Source organism: Nerophis lumbriciformis, linkage group LG35 (assembly GCF_033978685.3).
Source record: "Nerophis lumbriciformis linkage group LG35, RoL_Nlum_v2.1, whole genome shotgun sequence".
Lineage (NCBI taxonomy): Eukaryota > Metazoa > Chordata > Actinopteri > Syngnathiformes > Syngnathidae > Nerophis > Nerophis lumbriciformis.
The window spans coordinates 2,067,501-2,077,482 of record NC_084582.2 but is presented as its reverse complement, the minus strand read 5'-3'; positions in this window follow the sequence as shown (position 1 = coordinate 2,077,482).

The window sequence follows — 9,982 nt, the reverse complement described above, 5'->3', positions numbered from 1 at the left end:
GCAGACAAAATGACTTAGGGAGGAGGAGAGGTGAGAATGTTCCAATATCAACGCTGCAAGACAATCTTGATGAATCTATTATTTTACTTCTTATTGTACATTTATAACAAACAATGACCTGTTCAAATGCTATTTATAAGTAAACAACTTTGCTTCTTCTAATAAATTATTCAAAACAACGATCTTGGAATTACTGATGCCGCTGATCCAATGTTCCCTCTAATTTTTCATGTGTGTGAGCAAGGCAAAAACTCCCTGAGCATTCAGTGGAGCCCATGTGAGCAACATCAGACGTGCACACTGTGGCTACACAAGCAGCACACCTGTCCCAAACCTGACTAAATAACAACTTCAATCTCCATCCATCCATCCATTTTCTACCGCTTGTCCCTTTCGGTCACCACCTCATCGCAGGGCCAACACAGATAGACAGACAACATTCTCTTATTATTATAATCAAATGACAGCAGTCATTTCTATTTCTAATATACCGTATTTTCCGCACTATTAGCCGCACCTAAAAACCACAAATTTACTCAAAAGCTGACAGTGCGGATTTTAACCCGGTGCGCTTTATATATGGATAAATATTAAGATTCATTTTCATAAAGTTTCGGTCTCGCAACTTCGGTAAACAGCCGCCATCTTTTTTCCCGGTAGAACAGGAAGCGCTTCTTCTTCTACGCAAGCAACCGCCAAGGTAAGCACCCGCCCCCATAGAACAGGAAGCGCTTCTTCTTCTACTGTAAGCAACCACCCGCCCGCGTAGAAGAAGAAAAAGCGCGCGGATATCACCGTACGTTTCATTTCCTTTGTGTGTTTACATCTGTAAAGACCACAAAATGGCTCCTACAAAGCGACAAGGATCCGGTTCATGAAAAGACGCAATCTCTCCATCCGCACACGGATTACTATTTCACAGCAACTGATATTCCTGTGAACCGCACTGTGGAACGGGAGCACGTACAGTGAATATTCGCACCACAGGGAATGAGAAGTCATCCTTCACTGTGGTTCTAGCTTGCCATGCTAATGAAACTTCCACCCATGGTGATATTCAAAAGGAAGACCTTGCCAAAGGGGACCTTTCCAGCCGGCGTTATCATAAAAGCTAACTCGAAGGGATGGATGAAGAAAAGATGAGCGAGTGGTTAAGGTAAGTTTAAGTTTACGCGAAGAGGCCGGGTGGCTTTTTTCACGCAGCTCTGTCCATGTTGATATACGTATGTTTGTGATTGCACATTTGCGTACATTTTGGGAGTGAACAGAGTTGTTAGAACGCTGGTTTTTAATATATTATTAAAGTTTGACTGACCTATCTGACTGTTTTTTTGACATTCCTTTAGCGCAGTTAGATGCGGCTTACAACACCGGGCGGCTTATAGGTGGACAAAGTTTTGAAATATGCCGTTCATTGAAGGCGCGGCTTTTAACCCAGGGCGCCTTGTGGTGCGGAAAATACGGTAAGTGTTTAGGCCCACTTACAATGACAATAACAAAAAAAAATTGTTTTTCATGAACTGTGTACTTGTATTGTTTGTCTGGGTGGAGGTCCTGCTTTGGAAATAATTTGTACCCCTTTCAGACATTGCATTTAGTTCCCATTAAAACATTCACATGTTGCACAATGAGATGTAAGCAGGGGATCATGTGTACATTCCTGCAACTTCCTATATATTTTTATTAGTATTTATTTAATATACTAACAGCATTTCATTATTCATATTTATAAATTACGATTCCTTATAAATGACACTAGAATAAGCACACATTTGATTGGTAAATCATAGTGTAACGACCTGGAATGACACTTTATGTGTGGTTTTGGAGTTGTCCGACTTTTTGTGTGGCTGTAAACGCATCACTGGCTAAGTGCCATATGTGCATTTGTTGGCGCAAGTGAGAAAGAGCGAGCGGCTGCTGTTGATATAACAAAGTTGCTTTTGGTTTGGTTTGTACTGCAAAAAATGACCAGTTTTGATAGATATCATTTTTTTACTAATGTTTTGGTGATGTGTTTATGGCCGACAATAAAGAGTTTTGCTCATAAAGTGATGGATGGAATTCATGTCCTCAAAGCGTCTCGACAGACGTTACAATATTTGAACAATGATGACGAAAACTGTTTTATCTGTCGTGTCCGTGTCGTGTCGAAAATTGTTATGCGCTTATTTTTTTATTTGATTTTGTGCGTGGCATAGATTTGCCGTGCGCAGATGACGCTTGAGCAGTGCACAATTGCACAGGCGCGCACCTTAGAGGGAACATTGCTCCTCTCATATACTGTATAACTTACATTAAGGGGATTCATTCGTCAAGATTTACCTGACACATGAAACGTGACGAATTGGGATAGGGGGGTTGCACTATCCACTTTAGCCGCCAGATGGCAGTAGAGATCCGCCCAGGAATGAAGCCATATGAATCCCTTCTCTGGTGGTACCTCTGAAGACTAATATGGTTGCTTTCCAAGTTGTTCGAATTTTTAAAGGGGAACTGCGCTTTTGTGCATTATTATGAGGGACAAGAACACACGTCTTTTTAAAAAAAAAATGTAATCTAAAGATGATGAAAAATGCTTGGAAGACGCAACTAATGGGAGTCACAGTTGTAGCCTTCAAAACCCTCCATCAACATTTGTATACACACTGTAAGTCTACAAACCCTGTTTCCATATGAGTTGGGAAATTGTGTTGGATGTAAATATAAACGGAATACAATGATTTGCAAATCCTGTTCAACTCATATTCAGTTGAACATAAATAAACAGCGTGGCTTCGTAAAAAAAGAGTGCGGGTACTTTCCTGGTCCGCCTGCAGTCCAGACCTGTCTCCCATCGAAAATGTGTGGCGCATTATGAAGCGTAAAATACGACAGCGGAGACCCCGGACTGTTGAACGACTGAAGCTCTACATAAAACAAGAATGGGAAAGAATTCCACTTTCAAAGCTTCAACAATTAGTTTCCTCAGTTCCCAATCGTTTATTGAGTGTTGTTAAAAGAAAAGGTGATGTAACACAGTGGTGAACATGCCCTTTCCCAACTACTTTGGCACTTGTTGCAGCCATGAAATTCTAAGTTAATTATTATTTGCAAAAAAAAAATAAAGTTTATGAGTTTGAACATCAAATATGTTGTCTTTGTAGCATATTCAATTGAATATGGCTTGAAAAGGATTTGCAAATCATTGTATTCCGTTTATATTTACATCTAACACAATTTCCCAACTCATATGGAAACGGGATTTGTATATACAATGTAGTAACAGACACGTTCATAACAATATGTAATATGTACAATATTCACCGTATTTTGGTCATTTTAATCATTGTAAAAATAAGTAGATAAAATATTAAATTTCAACATTTCTGTCAACGAAGATTTGCTTCAGCCTGCGACACATTTTGATAGTAGGCTATTATAGACACTTGGGTCATGTGTTGTCTTCATTATAACACTTATACTTTTAATTTTCCTGAGGGAACTCTCCTGAAGGAATCAATAAAGTACTATCTATCTATCTATCTATATAAAAAAAAAATATTTTTTGGCTCCAGACAGATTTGTATTTTGTATTTTTGGTCCAACATGGCTCTTTCAACGTCGTTATGGGTTGCCGACCCCTGCACTAGAGCATTTTAACAATACAGAAAAAACTATAAATAAGAATAAAATGTATGTATTAGAGATGCGCGGATAGGCAATTATTTCATCCGCAACCGCATCAGAAAGTCGTCAACCATCCGCCATCCACCCGATCTAACATTTGATCAGAACCGCACCCGCCCGTTGTTATATATCTAATATAGACGATGCAAGGCATTAGTGAGGTTATAAAGCTTTTGCCTGTTAAAGAAAGGAGACTGATCCAATGCAGCACAGACATTCGCGTGCCACGCTGTCACGACCCAGACGCACACCAGTGCGCAATCATATGGGAGCCGCGCTGAGCGCACCTCCAAGCGCGTCTCGCTGCCGGCGACGGCCGGGTATGGGCCCGACGCTCCAGCGCCATCCATTTTCAGGGCTAGTTGATTCGGCAGGTGGGTTGTTTCACACTCCTTAGCGGGTTCCAACTTCCATGGCCACCGTCCTGCTGTCTATATAAACCAGGGTGAGCCCCACCCCTTTCGTGAGCGCACTGCGCGCGGAGTGACCCCTGTTACGCGCCCCCGGCAACAGGGGTGGCGGGCAGGTCAGCTGCGCGGGCGGAGCGCGCGGAGTGACCCCTGTTACGAGCCCCCGGCCAGGGGGGTGGCGGGCAGGTAAGCTGCTTACCTGCTGCGCGTGACGCCGGCCGCGGCGAAGGCGGACGAGGCGGGGTGTCGGTGCGGTGGGCGCGGTGGTGACCCTGGACGTGCGTCGGGCCCTTCTCGCGGATCACCTCAGCTACGGCCCCCGGTGGGGCCCTCTCGGGGGAAGGGGCCTCAGTCCCGGACCCTGGCGAGGCGTCCCTTCTCCGCTCCGTAAAAGTGTCCATCTCTTTTTTTTTTTTTTTCTTCTGTTGTGGCATATGCTGCAGGTGCCTGCTCGTTTTTCGTATGTGGGTAACAACATTTAACTATGTATATATATTTCCCAATTGTTTTAACTGCCACCCGCCTGAATCTATTCAAAATCTAATTTTTTTTAATTTCATCCGCCCGATCCGCGGATAATCCGCGGACTCCGCGGTTGTGCCCGCAAACCACGCATCTCTAGTATGTATATAAAAAGTATAAACAAAACTAGAATAAAAATGATGACAGAATAAAATATATGAATACAAAATTGTACTACCCTACCTTGAACTACTTTATATTTCCACAACAGCGGTCATGTCTGGAACCAATTAATAGCGATAAACGATGGGATTGCCGTATTAAGGTGTGATGCAAGCTTATTTAGTTGCAACGATGTGTTCACTAATATGTCACCGGCGTCAAAGCTGAGACAAAAATAGCAGTTTCAAATTTGAATAATGAACAATGCGCACATTAAAGTGTCGTCGTCGACTATTTGAGGTTATTCGTAGTTACTTTTGAGAGACAGTAGTTTAAATACATGTTTACAAATATCTATATTTTGGACAAGTTTCAAAACAAAAAGGACCCCGACAAATCAAATCAAATCAACTTTATTTATAGAGCACATTTAAAATTTACCACAGGGGTAGCCAAAGTGCTGTACAATGAGCAGGTTAAAAGATAAAACGAGTACCGAGCAAACACAACACAACACAAACAGAACACGATAAAAAATAAATAATTAAAATAGAATTAATAAAAACATAAAAACATAAAAACAGGATCACAGCAGGTGTATTATGGGGCGCCATTGCAGGATGGATATCACTCAGTGTTAAAAGCCATGGAATAAAAGTATGTTTTTAAGAGAGATTTAAAAACAGGAAGAGAGGAGGCTTGTCTAACACTCAGAGGTAGGTCGTTCCAGAGGTTGGGAGCAGCAACGGCGAAAGCTCTGTCACCTCTAAGCTTCAGCCTTGTGTCAGGGACCGTCAACAGCAGCTGATCGGCTGATCTTAAGGATCGGGTGGGGCAGTAAGGCTGAAGGAGGTCGGAGAGATAGGTTGGCGCGAGGTTGTTTAGACATTTAAAAACAAATAAAAGGAGTTTAAAATGTATTCGGTAACGCACAGGGAGCCAGTGAAGGGACGCTAAAATAGGGGTGATGTGCTCACGTCTGCGGGTCTGTGTTAGCAGACGAGCAGCAGAGTTCTGCACGAGCTGCAGGCGGGCGAGGGAGGCCTGGCTAATGCCAACATACAGGGCATTGCAGTAGTCAAGACGAGTCGAGATAAAAGCGTGGATTAATTTCTCAAGATCATGTCTTGATAGAAGCGGTTTCACTTTCGCTATTTGGCGTAATTGATAAAAGCTTTTTTGAACGACGCTGCTGATTTGTTTTTCGAATTTAAAATCTGAGTCAAACTTTACCCCCAGGTTTGTGACACAGTCGCTGAGATACGGGGTCAGAGTGCCGAGGTCAACGTTGGGGGAGGGAGAGCGACTTGGACCGAACAACATAACTTCTGTTTTATCTTCATTTAGGCTCAGGAAGTTAGCTGAAAGCCAGACTTTGATGTCGTGCAGGCAGTCAATAAGACGTTGAACCGTGTTATTTTGTGCCATGGGAAAATAAAATTGGGGAAAGGATTGAGCCCTGGGGGACCCCATGTGGTAAAGGAGCTGTGGACGACATAAAACTGTCTACTTTTACACAAAAACTCCTGTCGGTTAGGTACGACCGGAACCAGTTGAGGGCGGCGCCCTTAATGCCCACACAGTTCTCAAGACGAGTGATTAAGGTGGCGTGGTCGACGGTGTGGAACGCAGCAGACAGATCTAAAAGCACCAGGACAACATATTTACCAGAATCAGTGGACAGGAGGATATCGTTAAAAACTTTTAGAAGCGCTGACTCTGTGCTGTGGAGGGCTTTAAAACCGGACTGGAACAGCTCAGTGATACCATTATCCTCTAAGAAGGGCAACAACTGACTGTAGACAACCTTCTCTAATATTTTGGAAATGTATGGAAGATTAGAGATAGGTCTGAAGTTAGAGAGGAGAGAGGGGTCGAGGCTGGGTTTTTTAAGTAGAGGTCGTACCACTGCATGTTTAAACTCTACTGGAACTATTCCAGAAGAGAGGCTACTATTGATAATGTTAAGGACACTTGATCCAATAGTAGCAAGTACCTCCTTAAACAGGCGAGGTGGGAGGGCATCTGCAGGAGAACCAGAGGGCTTCATATGACTAACTGTGTCACTTAAAAAAGAAAAGGACACCGGCTCAAACTGATGGAAAACAGAAGAGAAATGCAGGGGAACAGATTGATTAACACCAGCTATGATGAAACGGTGATCATTTAGGCTTATGATTTTTTATTTTTTTTGAAGTGTTACTGGACGTTACTCCGCTGGTTTATTATCAGTAAAGTTATGGTAGAAAGACATTGCTGCGTATACGTGGTTACATTGGAGGAAACCAAAAAGGCTTGGATAATAATACATTTGGTTCATTAAAATAATGTATAAGTGTAATTCAGTGTGTTTGTCTGCTTTAAGGTGTTCAGGATTTGGAAGTATTAAAAAATAAAGCCCACTACTTATTAGCAGAAGTTAAAAAACATCACTTATCTGCACTAAGCCTCGTATCGTATTTAATCTTAAATCCTCCCCTGGAGTGTGGAGGTGTGATGGAAGATCGAGCACAAGCAGGCATGCATGCAAGTGTGTGTCTGAGTGGTAAAAAGGGTGACTTTGCAGGCTCCCACTTTACCCAAGCACGCCATGCTCTCTCCCTTGAATCCCACAGTACCAATTGTCAAATGAAATATAGGTCACCAGACAAACAAATGCCATGCAATGCCAAAAATAAACCACGGCACTTAGTATACAAAAGGTTTCAAGCAAAGCCACTGTCTGGCAACACTAAATAAATCTTAAGGCGCCCCACATATTGAGGGAACAGGAAGAGCAATGCTGCCACCTAGTGGCCTTTTGGAGAAATTAGTGTTATTAATAAAGCCTTGTAATGGTTATTAATTGCTCATATTGTACTGAGCAGCCAGACCCTCCTCTATATTAGTGTTTTTCAACAACTGTGCCGCGGCCGTGAGATACAGTCTGGTGTGCCGTAGGAGATGATCTAATTTCACCTATTTGGGGTCAAAAATATTTTTTGCAAACCAGTAATTATAGTCTGCAAATGATGTGTTGTTGTTGAGTGTCGGTGCTGTCTAGAGCTTGGCAGCGTAACCGTGTAATACTCTTCCATACCAGTAGGTGGCAGCCGGTAGCTAATTGCTTTGTAGATGTCGGAAACAGAGGGAGACAGCGTGCAGGTAAAAAAGGTGTCTAATGTTTAAACCAAAAATAAACAAAAGGTGAGTGCCCCTAAGAAAAGACATTGAAGCTTAGGGAAGGCTATGCAGAACGAAACTAAAACTGAACTGGCTACAAAGTAAACAAAAACAAAATGTTGGACTACAGCAAAGACTTACTGTGGAGCAAAGATGGCGTCCACAATGTACATCCGAACATGACACGACAATCGACAATGTCCCCACAAAGAAGGATAAAAACACAGTAGATGCGGGAAATATCGCTCAAAGGAAGACATGAAACTGCTACAGGAAAATACCAAAAAAAAGAGAAAAAATCCACCAAAATAGGAGCGCAAGACAAGAACTAAAACACTACACACAGGAAAACAGCAAACAAGTCCAAAATAAGTCAGGGTGTGATGTGACAGGTGGTGACAGTACAAATACACTGCAAAAAGTCAGTGTTCAAAAACAAGAAAAATAAATACAAAAATTAGGGGTATTTTATTTGAACTAAGCAAAATTATCTGCCAATAGAACAAGAAAATTTGGCTTGTCAAGACTTTCCAAAACAAGTAAAATTAGCTAACCTCATTGAACCCGAAAATACCTTAAAATAAGTATATTATCACTAATAACAGCTGTACTACTATATGAGTACATATTTTCTATTGTTTCATTGGAAATAAAACAGCAAAGTCCATTTGGCTGTCATCAGTTTTAATTATGAGACACAATTGTGTCAAAGTCATGAATTTTTTTTCATGCTTGAAAAAAGAAATTGTTACTTTAAAAAAGTAGTTTTATACTCGTGAGTGTTAATGACACAGCTTTGCAACACTTGATATTCTAGTTTCAAGCATGTTTTACTCAATATAGGTCATCAAATCTCAACAACAAGCTGTAATATCTTACTGAGATCATTTAGGACCAAAACACTTAAAACAAGTAAAACACTAACATAAAATCTGCTTAGTGAGAAGAATGATCTTATCAGACAGAAAATAAGCAAATATCACCCTTATTTGACATGTTTAATCTTACTTAGATTTCAGTTTTTGCAGTGTACTTTGAGACAAGAGCTATAGTGATGCATGCTTGTTTATGGTTTAAAGTCATATCCAACAATTGCGACAACGACTTTTTACTGTCAACTGAGTTTAATTTTTAATGATTTTTGCTGGTGGCGTACCTCCGGATTTTTTCAACGCAAAAAATGTGCCTTGGCTCAAAAAAGGTTGAAAAACACTGCTCTATGTTGTGGCTAAGATACAATTCACACTTCTCTGCCTTTTATAGATTACTGCTGTGACATCATATAAAAACAAGGGCTGCCAAAATGAAAGTGTTAATGCAGAATAACTCACCATCAAAATTTATCTGATTAAATATTTTAACGCAATTAACCATGCATTTAAGTCCCATTTTAATCCTCATATATACAGGTAAAAGCCAGTAAATTAGAATATTTTGAAAAACTTGATTTATTTCAGTAATTGCATTCAAAAGGTGTAACTTGTACATTATATTTATTCATTGCACACAGACTGATGCATTCAAATGTTTATTTCATTTAATTTTGATGATTTGAAGTGGCAACAAATGAAAATCCAAAATTCCGTGTGTCACAAAATTAGAATATTACTTAAGGCTAATACAAAAAAGGGATTTTTAGAAATGTTGGCCAACTGAAAAGTATGAAAATGAAAAATATGAGCATGTACAATACTCAATACTTGGTTGGAGCTCCTTTTGCCTCAATTACTGCGTTAATGCGGCGTGGCATGGAGTCGATGAGTTTCTGGCACTGCTCAGGTGTTATGAGAGCCCAGGTTGCTCTGATAGTGGCCTTCAACTCTTCTGCGTTTTTGGGTCTGGCATTCTGCATCTTCCTTTTCACAATACCCCACAGATTTTCTATGGGGCTAAGGTCAGGGGAGTTGGCGGGCCAATTTAGAACAGAAATACCATGGTCCGTAAACCAGGCACGGGTAGATTTTGCGCTGTGTGCAGGCGCCAAGTCCTGTTGGAACTTGAAATCTCCATCTCCATAGAGCAGGTCAGCAGCAGGAAGCATGAAGTGCTCTAAAACTTGCTAGTAGACGGCTGCGTTGACCCTGAATCTCAGGAAACAGAGTGGACCGACACCAGCA